Here is an 18,160-nt window from a genome sequence, read left to right as displayed (position 1 = left end):
TGCATTCTCAACAGAACTTCAAGATGGCCAAGGCCCTGAGCCCTATATATAAGGACAGACACAACAGACATTGCTAATGATCCTCCATCCATGGAGCAGAGCTTGGATTAGGCTCTGAGTGCAGGAATTAATTGACCCAGCCACACTGCTGCACGGGTTCCAGGATCTACCCTAGTAAGCAATGCCTCCTGTTTCATCCAAGGTTGATTTCAGGCGAGTGTAAAGATAAACCGACAATCCTCCACTCTTCCTCATGCCCCCTGCTTCACTACGAGGATGTGATGCTTTTAATGTCTTGAGCACCAGCTTTTTCAATGATGGTTGCATGGGCCTGTCTGTGCTGCAACCAGAAATCCTGTCCTCCTTTGCTACGACTTCTCTGCTGTCTCCTTGCACCAGCACAGCTAAATCAGTCACCAAGCAAGTCAGATTAAAGAACTGATCAGATGAACCTGAACTTCAGAAGATAGAGGGACAAACAGAGGAGAGTTCTTACCAGCTTCTTGGCTTAGCTCTTTAGGACATACCTTTAAGATATTTAAAGATCTTTTGGATATGTACCCTAAGAAAAAAAAAGCAGCTATGAAAGTACTTCCAATTAAAGAAACACAAACTTGCCCTCCTGCTTACACACACACAGAGACACACACAATGAGCTCTGCATTCACAGTCAGAACTACATCCACAACTTGATAGTGTGCAAAGACTGCTCCCACCTCCTTTCTCCAAATGGACATGCCTGAGACTTCCAGACACTATATCATTCACAAAGCCCAGTGCTAAGTGCTGAACAGTATATTAGAATGGTTCCATATGTGGTGAGGTTGAAAGATTATTGTTATGTATCAGTGCTACATGAGGAACTGGACTTGTTCCTCCTAAGACCACTACATTTCACCAATCCTGAGAGGCTTAATAAAGGGAATATGTAAACTAGATAAAGCTGAGTCCTCATTGTGAAAGGTTTTCCTCATCAAAAGGTAGAAATTGCAAGTGTCACCCCTACAACTATGTTCCAGGTCCTGGCATGCTGGAATCAAGTTTTTCATCAGCTTTACACAAATCAAGTAGCATGCATCATTTGGTAGGCAGGCTAAGGTAGGACTTTAAGAGAGAAGGTTCCTTTTTAGGCTATGTCAGTGCCAAAGAATGCACAATGCTTTACACAGAGGAAGAAAAAGGTTAGCATGACCTGATCTAAACCTCTTATTTCTCACTCTCCACTTAAGAAGTGGCTGCATGTCAGTAGCACTGGAGGCACTTATTTACAAAGCATCCTGGGAGCTTTAGGTTTAGTGTACACCAGAGGTATGGTTAGTCCTGAAGTAAACCCACTTTTGGCTGCAAAAACTAACATCTCCAAGTCCAGCAACATACAGCATCCTATAGGCAGACAAGTGGGTTGGCACACTACCCAGAAAAAAGGGATGGGAACACAGTACTTACATCAGTAAGCATTTTACTTTGGAGAGCTTAAGTTCTCTGGTACTGGCTGAGACCAAAGAGACATGTGAATCCTAGTTATCAGGCCAAACAAGCAAGGTACCACTGGAAAGCAGGCAAACGTTTGGTGGGTAATATTGCTTAAGTGGAGCTCAAAGAATACCCTGAGAGCAGGGACAAATGTCCCTTGTCTTTAGATAAGTTGCATTCAATAAGGTTTTAGATACACAGGGCATGTGCCATCTGCAGAGGCAGAGGGAAGGGCACAGTGACACTGTTCTTAGACATTCTTCCTGTGTTTGGGAAGGAAAGCAGTGAGCAAAGTGTCATTTAAACAACCAGTTATTATGGAGATAGGATGGAAGCAAGCAAGCCTGACCTGCAAACACCCTCACCAACCAGCATCTCCTGCCTGTAACCTGCCACACTGAGAAAGTCTCCTCAAAGAAGCACCTGAAAAGGAGAGTCCTGAGAGCACCTAGAAATCTGTTCAATTAATACATAGGCAAATAGAGTACTTCTGGCATGCATCTGTGATGTTAACAAGGCAAACTGAAGCTTAATGAGTGTCACTGAACAACATACTGAAAAGCAGGGAATAGCCAGAACTCAAGGCAGGGGCTCTAACCTGGAAGGAAGGCAACAGAGGTGACACAGTGGAGGTTCACAAAATCCTGAAAGGCTTTGAGGTCGGTAGCGAACAATTACTTGCTACTTCCCATAGCACAAGTTCTAAATCATATCAAGAGGAAGCATCAAATGGCAGATTCAGAAAGTTATTCTTCACCTCCCCTCCAACAGATGAACTGCAGAATTCAATCACCACAACGTGCCACATGTCAGTACAGATTCAAAAAGCTACTGGATGAGATCAGGAAAAAAGATTCTTGAACTTAAATACTGAACTCTCGGGTTCAAGAGATTCCAGAAGCTGCACGCTGCCAGTAGACTATACTGGGAAAGCATCATTTATGACCCTTTTGCCATACTCTGTTTTGATACACCCACATCAATCACCATCCTGGGCTAGACAGAGTTTTGGTCAGGTTTAGCATTAGACACCAGCAGGACTCCCTCTAGTTTTCAGTTTTGCAAGCAAAAAATGCAGCGTGTTTTACTGCACACACGTAAAAAACCTTTTGCCACAGCTCCAGAGGCATTTCTGTCACACTGAAGAGACATTCCCTGTTCTGAAGTCACATTTCACCAGAGAAGCAGGTACCAGAAACTGCTCATTCCAGAACAGGGTAATCCTGAGGAAATGTGGCCAGAGCCACAGCTTCAGCGTGATTTAGGTCAGGGCGATTGCAGAGGTTGCTGTACCACAGCTGTCTTCCCTGTTGGACAGCCAGTGGTTACTAGGCTTGCAGCAGAGACACGTCCCACTCCAGAGCTGCTCCTAACTGAAGTCTGAATTATTACTCAATGCAATTTAAACACAGCAAATTCAGAAGTGCAGTGCTCAGGAAGGAAAGGACAAATCTACCCTTCTGCTTTCTCTGCAATACAAACCAAGCCCTTTACTCCAGGTCAGAGCACAGCAGCAGGATGACAATCCTCTGGAAAAACTGAAGCCCCTTCTGCAGCCTTCACCTAGGCAGTGAGTACAGGCACACTTAATTCCAGGCCTTTGGGCAGGGATAGTGATGAGAGGCCCATCTGTGGACTTTCTCCAGCAGAAGAGTCCAGCACAGAGCCAGGCCTCTTGTTGGTACTGCCACAGGCCATATTAACTTGTTGCCTTCAATATGCATCCAGCAGAGTTCAGGTCATGGATTTGTTGGAAGTTCATCACTTATTCAGGCTTTTGTGTGAGAGGTCACTGCTGTCAAACTGTCTGCTTTCACAAGCACAAAAGCTCATGTTATAATGTAAATAGTTACAGGTGTTCCACCAGGCACTCAAGATGAAAGAGCAAATATATTAGCCTGAGATGTATTTTACAATGCTGGTAGCACTTGAATGTCATCTGTTTGTGAACTGAGGATTTTATGTGGGTTCATCTGCCTAGACAGGAAGCGTGAAGGTGAAGACACAGAGCTGGATTTGGAGCATTTGGCTTCTTTTTCTGCCTCTGTGACCTTCAGTAAATAAATTCTTCATGCCACTGAAAAGAACATGAATAGATGCTTACTCAGTGCCATACAACTGTTGTGACCCTGTGTCATTTTGGCTAATTACTACAAGAATTCTGGGCTGATACAGGAGATGGTAGAGTTAGACAATGGTTAGGTTTGATGATCGTGAGGATCTTTTCCATTCAAAATGATTCCAGGATTCCTGGTTAGTCTGACTCATTAAGTTAACCTAAACTAACAAAAAGCAAGAGCCACGTAAGGGCAAAAGACTCTCCTCCCCAAAAGCCTGCTTGCTTTTCAAGATGAACCTCTGCAACTTATTATTACACTGACCTTGATGGAAGCCTTTGCAACGAGCCAGGGTAGACCGGCTTAGCCCCATCGCCTAGACATGAGCTTGCACACCACTTGCAAGCATCCAAGCACAATTTCTGTGTTGGGGCAACACCACAAGGAGCAGCAGGACAACTCTGGTGCAGTCCTACTGGGAAAGTCAGCTCCCCAGCTGTGGGAAGAAGCAAAGCTGGTGGTGGCTGCAATCACCATGTCATCCTAGAATCCAGTTTCATGTCCAGTCCAACCTCCTTCTGTAGTTGAGCTATACAGTACTGGAAAAGCTGGTATCCCCTTCCCTCAACACTCCCAGCCACAGGTCGGATTCTCTTGCAACTTTCAGAAACAACCATATTAGCTATCAGGTTTGAAGAAGTCATCTTGGGCCCAAGAGGAACTCCCATTCATTCACTTAGCACCTAGGGGCAATTTTGCATTGCGCATCCCATGTCACAGAGGTCAGATAGTGCCACTGCCCTTCACCACACAGAGGCTTTCAACATCAGAGACTTTTGGCATCAATGTGAATAGACAGTATCTAGGCAACAGAATCCCAGCATAGTGGGGCTTGGAAGGAATTCTGGGCATCATCCACTCCAATTGGCTTCCCTGCTAAAGCAAGGTCACTCACAGCAGGTTGTCCAGGACCTTGCCATCCAGGTGTGTTTGGAATCTCTCTGGAGAAGGAGACTCCGCAACCTCTCTGGGCAGCCTGGTTCAGTGCTCTAGCACCCTCAACACCACATGACATGCCTCTGAAAGAAGAGAGGTAGTGGAAGGGAGTTGCAAACAACAGCGTTCTGCTTTGCACTCCCTCTCCTCTGCTCTAGTAAGCACGGGAAGCCAAGCAAAGCGCACATGCATGCTCCCTGCAGGATGCCACACCTTGCCATGCTTCATGCAGCATCCTAAGGCAAGCCAGATTCTTTTCAAACACAGTACGGTACAGTGTGACAGGTTCTCAGAGACAACATAGGGGAGAGAGGAGGGAATTGCTCTGACAGATGCATCCCACAGTGATGAACTGCTCCTAGCCACACTTCTCTGAAAAGGAGGAGCACACAAGCAAAGCCACACCACAGACACACAGATTTCACATTTAGTCTTTCTACTCCTCGCTTTTGGTAACTTGTTGCACTTTAATGAACTTCTCCCAACTCTCACCCACTCACTCCAAACCTTCCCATTCCTACGGAAAGCCGAGATGTGCTTTGAAGCAGGGAGGGACGAGGAATAATCAGAGCAGTTGTTTTCTGCACCGCTTACCCCTCTAAACTTACTCCCCCTTGCCCCCACACATGGCAAGGCGTTCTAAGGAGCGCTGGCTATGCTGACATCAGTCAGGCTCCGGAGGCCATCTGAGCAGCTGCTGCTGCTCCTGTGCATGCCCAAGAGCCAAGTCCCTTGGCCTTTTTGGTGAGGTTCCCTCCTGTTGGCTACTCTTCACTCCCGCCCACATGTCTGCAGGGTGGGGCGAGGTGGCCACTGGCAACCTCTCCACGGAAACCTAAGTGGAAAAAAAAAAAAGGCAGCTTTCATCTCCAGCCTCTGGTCAGAAATGCTCAGCAATTTTTAACAGGGTGCTGTGGGTTAAATGAACTGTAGTTTTCTCTTCCCAGACAGCCAAGGCCCAAGTTGCCCTTAGGACTTTGTAGCCTAGAGGAGAAAAGCATGTGCTCGGTCCTCCCTCTCCTCACATCCCTGCCAGCATCAGAGATGGGCCTCCTTCTGTACAGCTGTTCCCCTCTTTTAAAGCAGACCCATCCTCAGAGGCAGCTGTTCTCCAGCCAAATGATGACAGCAGAGCAGCAGCAAGCTCGTCCAGGACAACTTGAGAGCACAAGGTGGGTGCAAGATATCTTCCAGGCACAGCAAAGGAGCCACCACAGCACTTTTTCTTCCCTCTCTTGCTCCTCACACGGGCAGGAAGCCATGAGAGCAGTGCCAGGGCACCTTTCAGCCCAGTCAGCCCCACAGGGACAAGCTTTAGGCAGTAGCTATCTGCAGCCAGCAATCCCAGCAGCGGGAAGTGTCGCTGTGCTGAGCCACAGCCAGACCCCGGGAGTTAAAAGGTGACAGCCAAGCTAACTTCACATACGCCTCGGAGCTTGCAGCTCAGACCCCATGTCAAGATTAGCAAAGTATGCACACACAGAGAGCACATGAGCTGTTGGAGTGCTTTCCTTTAACTCTTGCAGACACTGTAGATTGAAGGAATTTGGATTCACAGCCACGTTTTTTTGCAGACTCTCTTCAAAGCCAACTCTTTTCAGGCCACAAAACCTGTGACACTTCCTCAGGCTGTGCAATACCTTCTCAGGTAGGTCAGGAACTGAAGTCAGTGAGATGGGTTTGGAGTTGCAGCTCACATGGGTTAAAGACTCTGGCTTGTGTCAGGAATACTTTTCCTGAAAGTTAAATGCAGGCCCCAGTCCTGAAACACTTCCCCTAACTTCACCCATGCCAGTATTTTGACTTAAATGGAACAACCTACTTAAGGAGAATTATAACTGTTTAAAGTGTCTGCAGGATCAGTGCTTGGCATGATCTGGACTTGCCTCTGACATACACATACACCACCAAATTGAAAAAATGCCTCGAGAGCCATCAGGCTAAGCTGCATCCAGACAAAAAGAAAAGGGTAACGCCAGAACCCCCCACCAAGGCACACTGGAAATTTACATCCATGCACTCTGTAGGATGAATCACCAGGACAGGAGAAGTAGGGATGCCTGAAGGCTACGTCTGGAAGTGAGAGAAGGGTCCCTAACAGGCAGTTTATCTGGGCACAGATGAGCCTCAGAACCAGGCAGATCTGTACAATATCAGCACCAGAAACATGACAGTTCTGGGAGTCACCCACGATGGTTTTAATTTTACCTCTTGTAAGAGTAAGAATTGGAGTACAGCAACATTAGCAGCCCTAAAGTACAAAGAAACACCCCTTCAGCCAAAACCCAAACTGGACTCCTTCCTTCTCTGCACCAAGCACAAAAGCAGCAGATACAAACACGAGTTTCCCCAGAACAAACCAGTCAAATTCATTCAAATCTTCCCAGAGCTCAACAGGGCAGAACCCATTCCTGTTCCCTGAGCTTATTACAGCAACATGACTAAACACGCTCAGCAGCCCAATGTGATAGGATGCATCCATTTGCTGATGCCAGAGGAAGATGCATGTCTCTTCTACATGGCACTGCTCTCCCAGCCTGCTTCTCAAAAGATGTTTTGAAAAGCGACCTGCTGCGTACATTCTTAACGAGTCAGAATATCACCGGCTGCACAAGCGTGTGACCTCCACTTGATACGCACCCTGGACAAAAAACTGACCTCAGCTTATTCCAGCCTCAGTAAAGCTGAACTGCTCCTACAAAGCTGGCTGCAACAGGCCACTGCAAGGCAATCATCAACTCCTAGACGGACCCCCGGAGTGCTTTGCAACTAGTTTAGTACGTGAGCCCAGATGGTTTAAATTTGGGTTGGTTTAATCCAAGTAAGTAACCTGATTTAAATGGGAGTCTTCTCCGGGGCTCTCATTTCTAGATGTTTCCATTACTCCATATGCTTTGGTGGTGCATAAACATAACAAATGATACATGCATCACTAGTGAGAGGACTTAAGAGTTCGGTTTAAAGGTACCATGCAAGTCACTCAAGGCAAGAGAATTCAGTTACCTTTCTGAACAACAAGAGCCAGAACCTGTACTTTGTCTCAGTGTGGGGAAGGTGTCATATCGAGGGTGCTATAAAGTCATTTTGATTGCAAAAGACCTTTAAGATCATCAAGTCCAACTATTATCTAATTTTACCAAGTCTGGTGCTAAACCATGTCCCTCTGCATCACATCTCTGCATCTTTTAAACACCTCCAAGGAGAGGGTTCAACCAACAACCTGAGGAGCCTGTTCCAGTGTTTGAGAACGTTTTCTGTGAAGAATTTTCTTCTAATATCCAATTTAAACTTCCCCTGGCACAACTCAAGGCTGTTTCCTCTCGTCCCATCACTTGTTACTAGGGAGAGGAGACGATATATCTTTCTATTTTCTGTTTCTTCCTCCAATTTCTCAATTTCAGAACCTCAGCATTTGTCATTTTTACACACAGATCTAAGAACAAAAGGGAGAGGGAAGGACTTTAAAATACATGTTAAAGCTAGGAGTGCATTCACTTTTAGTTTAAACTAAGTAACCAGAGGCAGAGCCCTGAAAACGAGTATATACTTGCACCTATGTTGCCTAGAAAGAGAGAAGGACCCTTGTCTACCTTAAGCAGATGAGGTGTTTATGAGATCTGCCCAAATTCTGCCTTGCAATCAAAACTCTCTGTTTATACACAGGTACCTCAACAGCAGCAGCACAGGTTCCCAGCATGCCTCAACCTTCATATCTGGAAAGGCTTCACTATGGGGTAAGCAGATAGTTATAATGAAACATTTAAAATGAAGTGATGCCAAGCAGGTCAGCTCCACAGTGTGTTAGGTAGCTTTTCAAAACTTGGTAACTGAATGTTGATGCCTGCCCCAAAGAGTTTACAGTGTAGGAAATCAAAGCATAACACTCAGCATCTGCATACAGGGAGTTAAACAAAGACCACTGCTAGTTCACAAGTCAAAACCCTCATTTGTTGGGGCTTTGGACTAGGCAGCTCTTCTAAACATCCATTACCAGAAAAAGTGGATGTACAGTAGCCTGGATGTTCCTAACACACATCTGTGCTACTGGGCTGAGCAGCTCTGTTGAATCACTAGCTGGGACAGTAACTACAGCACGCAATTTGCACATGCTGTTGGCATCCTCCTCGTCCAGCGTGGATTATTTTCTGTTCTGAAAAGACAGCAAGCACACAAACAGAAACATTTGCTGCAGCTCAGGCAGTGCAGACATGAGAGTGGCTGCCAAAACACAAGGTCAAAAGTCAGGCAACAGCAGATCCTTCTGCACAGGGCCACCCAATACTCCGGGACAACCCCAGGTAGGCAGCAGTACATCTGCTATGCAATACCAGCACAGGCACTTATCAGGCAGCCCATGGCCACACACAAGTCTGTGGCGCTGCAAATCTACTAACCCACATCTTTTCCTATGGAGGTTAAGAGTTATGCAACAGTGCAAACAAAAACTCTGGCCCCAAACATGCAGGGTCCAGCTCTGCCCTAGATCCATCCTCAAGAAGAACTCTCTACATTCCCCTTTCCCTGAAGGGAAGGACAAGGCCTGGGAAAGACAAGTCCTCCTCCCACTCACTAGACTAAGCATGCTCCAGAAAATTAAAGCTCAACCTCTAGGATTTAGAAACAGGATGCAACAACAGTCACAGTTTCAGAGATGACCAAAATCAGGATGGGAGAGAATTCAGTCAAAATAGATGATTATATCACAAATTCCATTTGCTGTTTATCAACCAAGCCCCTGAAACAGATGCACTGACTTTGTTAACGATACCTGTAGGAATTCCAGGCACCAAAGACACCATTAGTGCTTCAGGTTTTCAAAGTTTCCTGGCATCTTTCACGCTCTGCATGCTTAAGAGTCTTCAGCTGTATGTACCTGATGTAAAACCTCAGTCCAATGAAGCCTGGAAGAATTTTGCTGACTTTTGCTGTTGATTTGAGTGAAGCCTTGTTTCTCATTTCTACATGCTATTTACATATCTCTTGACTTATTAAATGCATAACTGATCTGCATTCTCTTTGGCCTGCTTAATGCCTCTGCAAACACCTTAACTTTGCTGACTTTTGAGCATTTAATATGAGTACCCTTACCTAATTTCTCTTTTTCTTTCTTGAGGGAAAAGGGAACAAAAGAAAATCCTCAGTCTCTAGATTTAAAGAGCTTACAAGTTCCAAAAGCTTTGCAAGTAGATTGGGAACTGCTTGAACTGCAGTTAGCAGGGCTGCAGAGTTTACAGAATGCACCAGTTCCTTCCTACAGAGCTTATAAACTGCACGGCTTCCTTCACTCTCAAGTATGGATCATTTCATTCTCCCCTAGAAATTCACTCCCTGGGTTAGGCCAAATGTGGTGGTCACCTCACACTTAGCAGCTGTTGTTCCCTAAAAATAAGGAATGGAGAGAGAAGATGGAGATGATTTCTCCCACAATGCAAAAGTAGCACTGATAAAAGTCATTCTTCACTCTTTAAAAAAAAGCAGTTTAGTTTCCAACAATAAAACAAGTTTAAAGCAGGGGAACAGGGACAATGTGGTACAGCTCTCTATGCTTTTGCAGCACAGACAGCTCAAAGACTACCAGGAGATGCTACCAAGTAGAAGAGCCACCTCTCTGTTGTAAAGGCTTGGAATTCACTCCCAGACTTGTTCCAAAAGCTGCCAAGGGCCACAGTTTTGAACCTCACTTGGAAATGTAGTAAGATGTACTAAGCAACACCTGACCGAGCCATCTGATAAGGAAGAAGAACAAATGATACCTGCAGCTGTTAGGACAACAGATGAAATACACCCTCCATATCAACTAAATACAAGGCATAAGCTACATCTCTGTAGAGCAGCACTTGTCATTGCATTCATTTCTTTTCCTGGAAAACAAAGTCAAACCTCACAAATGGAAGCAGCTACATCTCTTCCACAACTGGCTTCCACAGCATGTGCTTCCTCTTCCTAGACCTTCAGTGTCTCACTTAAAAAACAAGCTTCCTCCTCCATCTCTCCTTCCTTCCACCCAAAAGGATGTACAGACAGCATAGTAATGTGAGTGGTGCTGCACATTATCCAGGTGAATGCCATTTCAGGATATCTTAAAGCTCTTGGGGAGAGGGAAGGGATCAAGCAAGTAGCATGCACAAATACTACACCCACCTGTTGTTCTCTACACATTGGCAACAGCATCAAGATTAGAAAATGAAGAACAGCACATAGGTATTCTCATCCTGGCCACTTCTCATGCTCTTAAACATTATAAGGCATAACAAAACTCATTTAGTATAGAAAATGCATTTTGTGTAACAGAAAGAGGAATTTAAACCAAGGTCTTTCCACTTAAAGCTACCCTGAGTGGTCCAAATTCAGTCATTTTACTCCCTGAAGAAAAGACAAGGCAGTACTCATCCAAAGCAGCTCTTCCTTGCCCAAGCCATAATGTTAACAGTGTGAAGGAGTTTGGCCTGAACGGAGGAATGGAATTTATTACAGTAATGCAAGCGCTGAGCAAAGCACTCCCAGGTACCGATACACCTGAACACTGACATCACCTGCTGTATGAAACAGGACTAACAAGAGCTGAGGTAAAGCCAGCTCATGACACACGAGAGAAGCAAAGGCCAACTACACTGTGGCGTGTACATCCTCAGAGAGGAAGCACGTACCTAAATTAACAACAACCAAGAAAAGGTTTCTCAACGGATGATGATCCTCTGTTTTCAAAGGACAGATGATGCAGGCCACCCACTCCTAAAACACCTATGAAGAGGTTGGTGCTGTTTCAAGAAAGCACATGCTCATACCTGTTAAAATATCCACCACGAGACGATGAGTGGAGAAGTCCTGCTTGTATCAAAGGCTAGAGATTCCACTATGAACCACAAAATACATGTCTCTTTTAGAATCAAATTATTAAGTCACTTGGGCACAACAACATTGAAAGTCATAGGTATGGTAGGTGTCAGAAGGGACCTCTGGAGATCATCTAGCCACATCCTCCCCTTGCAATACCCAGAGTTTGAAATTTCTCCAGAGGAGGAGACTCCGTGAGCATTCTGGGCAGCCTGGTCCAGGTCTCTGGCATCCTCACAAGAAAGAGTTTTTTTCTCATGTTCAGCTAGAACCTCCTGTGATCCAGGTTGTGCCTGCAGCCCCTTGTCCTGTCACTGAGGGCCACTGAAAAAAAGATTCATTTCTCAAAGCTGACAGAAATTACACTGGGAAGTCACTTAGCCACTGTGTGCAAGCAGCTCTCCCAGGCCTTCTGAGACCTTCACACAAGTGAGGAGACAACATCAATCTCCAAAGAAACATCGGATACCATCAGACAGTTGTGGATGCCTTCTTCAAAAGGAAGAGGACCTCTTGAAATCCTAATATTAATTAAATAATTAAACACAAAACACTTTTTCTCATTAAGATAGGTGCAGGAAAACAGTGGAATTTGGAAGATGCATTCCACATGCTTCTATGGGAAGAGCTGTAAAGGAGACTGGGGGGAAAGTAACTAAGGCTTGAAAATTCTCCCTCTCTTAATGGTCCTTTGAATAGCTATTGTAGCTCAGGAGCCTAAACTCACTTGGGGGGTTGTAATAGATTTTCTCCTCCCTCGCTGGAGCACTTCTGGGATGGCTGGGGCTCTGCAGGTGAATCTCTGCAGTTAAAAGAACTGCCTTTCCCTACATCTTTAAAGAGTTCAGATTCTCTCAGCCATCCTCAGCTGAATCACTCTGAATAAACAGTCTCCACCCATCAACTACTTCTTTTGTGTAAAGCACCTATTCAAAGGCAACCACCTTTATTGATTGCTGGGTCGGCCAACCTGAAAGCTGCAATGCCGCCGCGAAAAAGCAAAGCAGGATACACCAGGTCTGTGCTGCTTCTAAAAGAAGCACAGGTCCAGGCGCTGCTCTCTTACATCAGGATCACAGGATAATTCCCTTCTGACTGCAGGAGGCTGCTCCAACAGGTTGAACACGAGCACAGTATCCCACTGATTCTCCTCCCTTTTGTCCAGGCTCTTTCCCCTGTAACGACCCTTTTCCAGCACGAGAAATCCCACGGGAGTCCACAGCTGGCATTTATATGTGCTTTTAACTTTTCATAATAAGGAATTAGCACATGCTCTACGTATGTTTCGTGGCCCTGCTCGAAGTGAAATGATGAATGATGTGGGCTGAGACGCTCCGCTGCTGCCTCAGAAGCCTGGACTCTTCTAACTGGCCCTCAAAAGTTGCCAGTCAAAACAGAGCAGCAGGGTGGGGTGGAGGAAACACCTTCGGGTGGGAAAAACATCACGACTTGCAGACATCAAAGATAAGCCATCATCAGATTTCTTGCACCCAAGAAGAACAAAGAGTCAATGCTCCTGAAATTCCTGTTCAGAAGTACCCCAGAAGGGAGCCAGCACTTCCCACCTCAGCCAACCTCATCTATTTTCATTTGCAATCAAAGGCTGATAACCAAAGCTGGCCTGGCAAAGCTCGGCAAGTTTCAAGCCCTTGGCTCCACACAAATAGCAACTTTTCAGTCTATCACCAGAGAGGGGCACTTCCAAAACCACCCAAGTGCTGCCTTTGAAACCACTGCTTACAAAGACACTTCGAAATCAGGCGGAAGGGGAGCACAGCTCCCACAGATGATGGTTTATGGAGGTCACTAAAAATAACACACCCAATACACATAGAGAAAGGATTCCTCATACACCTCCCCAGAGAAAATCTGCTAAATAACTCAGCAATTCTCATTCATCTCCAAAAAATAAGAACCGAGTTGTTGCATGAGAGGGCAATTCCCTCTCACTCCCAAAGTTTACATCTACTCCTCAAGGCGCTTCCCAGCAAAGCTGCTGGGTACCTGAGCTCTCCAAATGAAGTTGTACTCAAAAGATGGAGCAGTTCCTGGTTCCTCTCCAAGTTGCAAGATACTCATGAAAGTGTATTTTAAAATGGTAATCCCATAACTGACCAGCTTGCTTGAACTGAGAAAAGAGGGACAAGGCACAGAGCACCAAGCAGCCTCACTACCTTCAGGAGAACCAAAAACTGCTCAACCACCCTCCTCTACAAACAACTCTCTCCCAGGAAAGAAGCAATCACCTTGCCAAATTGGTCCAGCAACATAGTTCAATAATACATTCATTCTGTCACTGAAAGCAGGAGACTTGATTTCACACACCTGAAGAGCATGCACCCTAAAAACACTCATTTCCAAGCTCAGCCATCATTTATCAGAAAGTTAAAAGGGGCTTTTTTTTGAGCAGAGATTTCAGACCAACAGGATTTACTTGTTTTCTGCCTGTTCCTGGGCAACCTTTGCCGTTTCTTTCTTCCTCAAGCCTGTCCCTGCAGGCTGCTATCCAACATACATCAGATGCTCCCAGAGCAACAGATAACTCTGGGAGGGCATTTGCAGAGGGCAAAAATTGAGGGCACAATGCTGGAAAAATTCAGGCATACTGGGTGGAATTACCTCTGTATGTAGATTACTTGGATGTTCAACATAGTCCCCTGGAAAGCTTTATTCATGCATCAAAGTTTTGTTGTTTGGTAGGGTTTTTTTTCCACATATGTTCTAATAACAAAAGTAGGGTTTAAGTAAAAATAAATAAATACTGCACCTTAAAAAGTGAATCCCTTACAGAAACACTCAAGTTAATTTTAGCATCCTTCTGTTTAGCTGCTTAGCAACACTTATCCTATGACCTTCTAAGCACCACCTACTTTTACAAGGGATAATGAATATAACCAAAGGGATTTATCTATATGTTTTTAATCTACACACTGTAAGCACATGAAGAGATTTTTATTTAAAATGTAAATCAGAGAGCAACCTGAACTATTTGCTTCAGGAGAAACTTTCAGAAGCTGAGTCAAGCTACTGTTAGGATTGCTGTGTGACTTCCACGTAGGCTAAGTGATAAAATCCTTCAGGATTGAGGAAAGCGTTACAAAAGTAGATGCTTGCATGCCTTGGGAAACACTGCACTTGACTTGGTACCAAAGGAGGTAATACCTATTGCTAATTGACAACGAAGACATTCAGCTTTCCCAGTTTGGAAACATCAATTGTCTTCTGACCCTCTGAATCAGGAAGAAAAGGCACTTGGTCAGAGGGTCACTGAATACTGTCAAGAGTTAAGAACAGGCACACAACCCTGGCAAGCTGAGTCAGAGTAAGATGTTTCACTATGCTGAAATCTGCAAGCCAAGTTTCAAACACCCAAGTTTGGGTGAAGAAAAAAAAAGCCACAAAAAAACCAAAACAAAACAAACCCAAAGAAACCAACCAGCCAGCAAACATCTTAACACCAAGCCAAAACCGTAGATATATGTTCTCCAGTGTAGTTATTAAATGCATAAGACTGGCTGCATAAAACTATTTAGTCACTGCTGAGGGACAAACAACAGCCTGACAACTAGAAGCTGCCTGTGAAACTAGAGCAGAAGGAAAGTTTACTCAATTGTACTTAAAGGATGGTGCTTTTCCAACTACACCATATGAATCTGGATCCAAATATGGCTGCGGGGAGGAGGAAGGTGAAGGAGCAAGAGAGGCCATGCCACGCAGAGCTGAGCTGCCCTGTAGCAAGAGAGGAGGTTGGATGTGTCCCTGCCGGCAGGTGAGGCAGAGCCCTTCTCCTCTGATTGATTGGATGATGGATTCATGCTGTTTCTGGGTTTCTAGCAAACAAAAGGGCCTATTCTTCCCTGGATGTACCCAACTCCTGTTAAGGCTAATCGGCATTATGCAGACACACCAAGACAAGAGTATATACCCTTAAGTCTTCAAAGGGAAAATTAAAACGTAAAACAAATATGGCTGGCCTGACCCTGAGTCACTGCATCCCTTTCACGCACGCTGACCCTGTGGAAAACAGGAACTGCAGTAACAAAACTCGGTGCTTGTGTGTCAAAACAACAGACCTCGATGAAAAAAATCCAGCCATCCTAACAGCTGTCTACTGTGCACTGCAGGGGTGACAAGACGGCGTTATTTAGCGACTGCTCCTGTCGTTAGCAAGCAAAAGTTCCCTTCCAAAGCGTGGAGATGGATGTCGGAAGGTGAAAAACATCAGCTGCATGTGCTGTCTCTCCTAGGCCACTGCCCCAAACTCAAACTGAGCCACACTGGACCAGACACTTAACTAACCCTCTCAAACACGCTTGATCTTATCTACAGCAAAGAGGGAATTGGAAGTTAAACCTGAATGCTTGCTTCCCCCCACTATTCTCTCCAGAAATCAGTTTAGTGCTTCCCGAGCAGGATGCTGGGTCCCGGCCAGGCAGGACCAGAGCATCAGCTCCAGACTGGCCAACCCATCGTGGCTGGGCCTCCTCAGGGTGCGGAACAGGGCAGCAAAATGTGCTGAGCCAGGAGAAGTTCTCTCCTCCCGCATAACCCCAGACAGGAGGATACAAGCAGCAGAGGTGAAATGAAGAAAATTTAAGGGGGGGGGCGGGGGGGGGGGGGAGGAGGGCGGGGGAGTAAAAAAAAAAGCCAAGAGGCAAAAAAAAGGCAAAAAAGCCAGCGTGTGTGCAGAGGGGCGGCAGGAGAGAAGTGCAGGGAGAAGACAGAGAAGTTATCTGCGACATGACAAAGTTCAATCCACCGCCCTCTCTCCCTTGCTGAAAAAAAAAGCAAGTTGTAGCATCTCGGCTCGCCGCGATCGCCCCAGCCCGCTTTGGGCCTCCGAGCCCCTGCACCGCCGGCGGACGGAGGGGAGGTGGGGCGGTGGGGGAAGAAGAGCAGAAAATCCCCCCTAGCCCCATGGGTTGGGAGGATCTGCCTCGCATCCTCCCCGCGGCCCCCGCGGCGTGGCCGGGGGGGTTAGTCCCTCGGCCCGTAGCAACCGGCGATGGGGAGCGCAGTCGCCTGAGAGACGGGTCGCGGCTGGCTCCCATCCGCACCGGGCGGGGAAAGGGGGGGGGGGGGGCTAGTGGCAACCGCCCGGCCAGAAAGTTTGTTTTCATCTCAAACATCACCGCTACGGGAGAGGTCTCCACCGTCTGTCCCCACCCAAAGCTAAATCGGGAGATGAAGGGAGTGAGGGAGACTCCGGACCGGACCTCCTCCGGCCTCGGATGCTGCCCCGGCTCCTTCCTGCAGCGGTGACGCCGCCCGAGCTGCCCCCGCCGTGCAGGGATGTGTCCCTGGCACCGCACAAAGACGAGTGGGGGGGGCACGCCGGCGGGGGGCACTGGTCCCCCACGTCCCATCCGTGTATATGTGTGTGTATGTGCCTGGGCCTCGCCGTCCCCCTCCTCACCCCCCCTGGTGCTGCGCAGGCCCGGAGGGGAAAGGACACGCACGTCCCTACCGGGGGGTGAGCGGGGGGGGGGAAGGTTAGAGAAAGAGAAGGAAAGGGGAAAACTAATAAAACTAAATAAAAGAAAGTGGGAGAAAGGGCAGACGTACCGGGGTGCCGAGGAAGGGGAGGCACGGCCGGGCGGCCCCACCGGGAAGGGAAGAGGGAGAGCAGAAAGTCAGCGGAGAGATGCGCGGCTCAAGCCGTCTGTACCTGTGGAGAAGGGGCCGCCTTCATCCCAACTTCCCAGCGCCGGCGCGGCCCTCCCGTCCGGGAAAAGCGGGCAGGGGCCACCGCGGGACCCGCCGCCGCTGGCAGGAAAATCAACCCGAAGGAAAAGTTTAAAAGGCAAAGGGCTGCGAGCTAGGGGGGGGGGGGGGGGGGGGGGGGGGAGTGAGCCGGGCTAGAAGATGTTGCTTCCTCGCAGCCCCATCCAAATTGTGGCGGTGGCTGGTTAAAAATAAACTTTGCAGCAGGAGGAGGGGGGGGATGATCTGGCCGGATTCCTGAGCTCAGACGGTTTAATATGGATGAGCATCAGGTCCTGAAGGCAAAACGCCGCGGCTGGTGCCGCTGGTTGGTAGAAAGTCTGCAACAGGGAAGGGGAAAAAAAAAAAACACCCCAGGAACCGCGGAGGGAGGAGAGGGAGGAGCGGGGGAAGGGAAGAGGGAGGCTGCACGAACTCATCATCATCTCCACCGCTGCCAGCCAAACTTTTTTCCTCCTTCTTTTTTTTTTTTTTTAAAGGAAACTTTTTCTACTTCCCCAACGCGCATTTAAAGGAATCGCACGGCCAGCCGACACGCTGCAAGATACACACCTCCCGCCTGCCCCCCTCCTAAGCGTTTGCTTTTCCTTCTTTTTCTTCGCTCCCTTCCCCCCCCCCCACCTCCTCCCTCCAAGGAAAAAAAAACCCGGAGAGATCCCTGCAGAGTTAAGGCACACTCCTGCCCTTTGTGAGGCAGCAGCCCCGCGGTACTTACGCCGGACTTTGCTGGGGCTGGGCTGCTTGCGCCGCGACATGCCGGGAAGATGGGCCGCAGAAAACGGGGCGGGGGGGTGGGGGCGCCGGGGGCGCGCCCGGGCTGATGGTTTGAGGGGGGAGCGCGCAAAAACTTGTTCCGGAAAAAGGAATCAAAATGGCGTTTCTGTGGATGTGCAAAGTTCATCAACTCCGCGCTAACTTCCCGTCCTCCGCGCCTCCCTGGAGAGGGAGGGGGGAAAAGAGAGATGGGCACGGTTAGGGACCCCGCCGAGCTCCGCGGGCGCTCCCGCCCCCGGCCCGCCCCCGCGCTGCCCCGCGCACCCTGATAAGGAGACACATCACGTGTCGCGCCGGCTCCT

At 47.5% G+C, this 18,160-nt stretch overlaps 1 protein-coding gene and 1 long non-coding RNA gene across 2 annotated transcripts in view; one reads left to right on the top strand and one right to left on the bottom strand.

Moving 5' to 3' along the window:
- Positions 1 to 17,140, bottom strand: part of RREB1 (ras responsive element binding protein 1) — a 142,526-nt gene extending 125,386 nt beyond the window's left edge. The window contains exon 1 of the mRNA XM_064161145.1: positions 17,029 to 17,140. The gene's annotated coding sequence lies outside the window, so the exon portion shown is untranslated. The remainder of the gene's footprint in view (positions 1 to 17,028) is intronic.
- On the top strand, positions 16,760 to 17,863 carry LOC135184924 (uncharacterized). The gene is made up of 2 exons (XR_010306269.1): positions 16,760 to 17,163; positions 17,564 to 17,863. It is a non-coding gene; the product is annotated as an uncharacterized LOC135184924 (long non-coding RNA).
- The last annotated feature ends 297 nt before the right edge of the window (positions 17,864 to 18,160 follow it).

This window comes from Pogoniulus pusillus, chromosome 21 (genome assembly GCF_015220805.1).
Source record: "Pogoniulus pusillus isolate bPogPus1 chromosome 21, bPogPus1.pri, whole genome shotgun sequence".
Taxonomy (NCBI): domain Eukaryota; kingdom Metazoa; phylum Chordata; class Aves; order Piciformes; family Lybiidae; genus Pogoniulus; species Pogoniulus pusillus.
The sequence above is the reverse complement of the archived record's forward strand: the minus strand, read 5'-3'. Positions and strand labels throughout refer to the sequence as shown.